This window comes from Nuphar pumila, chromosome 15 (genome assembly GCF_984573655.1).
Source record: "Nuphar pumila chromosome 15, dmNupPumi1.hap1.1, whole genome shotgun sequence".
NCBI classification, from domain to species: Eukaryota; Viridiplantae; Streptophyta; class Magnoliopsida; order Nymphaeales; family Nymphaeaceae; genus Nuphar; species Nuphar pumila.
In genome coordinates this window covers 1,646,731-1,648,244 of record NC_143263.1, presented here as the reverse complement: position 1 = coordinate 1,648,244, position 1,514 = coordinate 1,646,731, and the positions used below count along the sequence as shown (strand labels likewise).

The 1,514-nt window shown below is 49.2% G+C and overlaps 1 pseudogene across 1 annotated transcript; it reads left to right on the top strand.

The window, feature by feature from the left end:
* Positions 1-108: 108 nt before the first annotated feature.
* Positions 109-1,115, top strand: LOC149814084 (NDR1/HIN1-like protein 13 pseudogene; annotated as a pseudogene). Its single transcript, XR_016427928.1, has one exon. The product of XR_016427928.1 is annotated as an NDR1/HIN1-like protein 13 pseudogene (transcript).
* The last annotated feature ends 399 nt before the right edge of the window (positions 1,116-1,514 follow it).

Genomic DNA, 1,514 nt, shown 5'->3' with positions numbered 1-1,514 from the left:
TTTTTGTTCAGGAAATATTTTTAACTCTCTCTCTCTCTCTCTCCACGCTTGACCTCGTCTTCCTCTGCTCTATAAGAACCCCCAACCCTAAACCAAGCTTCCTCTCCGAGCCCAATTCTCAGAGAAACAGAAGAGGAGGAAAACATAGTAGTAGTAGTAGAAGGGATTGACTCCACACCGTCAATGGCGGAGCGCGTCCACCCAGTCGCTCCCGAGACCACCGCCCCACCGAAACCCAACCCTCCGCCGCCGGATCAGCGGTCGGAGAGAGATTCCGGCGAGCATCCCACCCCTCGCCCGTCTCCAACCGTTCCTCCGCCCCCGAGCTACGTGATTCAGGTGCCCAAGGACACGATCTACAGAGTCCCCTCGCCGGAGAACGCCCGCCTCTACAACAAGTACTCTCGCCCCCGCCGCCGCTGCTCCTTCTGCCGCGTCCTCTGCTGGATTGTCTTCTTCCTCATCATCCTCATTTTCGCCCTTGCCATTGCCGCCGGCGTCCTCTACGTCGTCTTCTGGCCGAAAGCCCCTTCCTACTCCATCACCTCCCTCTCTATCAAGGGTTTTAACGTATCCCAAACCCTGATTGCCTCGCCGGAGTTCGACGTCTCCATCCGGGCGGAAAACCCTAACAAGAAGATCGGGATCTACTACGAGAAAGGGAGCGACGTCTACGTCGCGTATTCAGGCCAGCGGCTGGCTTCCGGCCAGATTCCGGCGTTCTACCAGGGCACACAGAACGTGACGGTCTTCGCGACGGTGCTGACGGCGTCAAACGTCCCTCTGTCGAGCGCCGTCCATCAGGCTTTGATCCAAGGGCAGAGCGACGGTCAGGTGCCTCTGTTCGTCTCGCTGGACGCCCCCGTCAGAATTAAGGTCGGCTCCGTTAAGACGTGGAAGATCACCGTTAAGGTCCGTTGCGACGTCACCGTTGACAAGCTAACGGCGGACTCGAAGATGATCAATAAGAGCTGCAAATACTCCGTTAGGCTACTATGACGGTTTCCGTAAACGGACTTGTTGGTTCCGTTTGTTATATTCATATTAAATGATTATTTATTAGTTTTTTGTTTGTATAATTAAAAATAGAAAAGGAAATTATATACATACCCCCATAGACTCGGTGTCTTTTCGTCTCTCCTTTTTCCTTGAGTTTTTTTTTTTTTGGATAATATACATACGTGCTGTTTCCCCCTTTTTTTTTTCATATACATGTTTTTATTTTTACTTTGAATAAATGGCCGCCTTTGGACACGGCTTTGTTTCATGTAACCTTACCTGTGGATTCCTATCTACTTTGATGAATTTTTGGGTAATTCAATAAAGAGTACATATTTCCCGCAGTCGATTGTACCAAACTATCTAGTTCGAAATGATAGGTTCAAGCCTTGTTTCGTGCTGGTTGTGTTCGATATGGTTTGGTTGTTTTGCGGCAATGTGAGTTTAGGAACTTTTTTTTAAGCCCATTTTTCAAATCATGTTTTCCACTAACCAGACCTCTTTATAGTTACGAA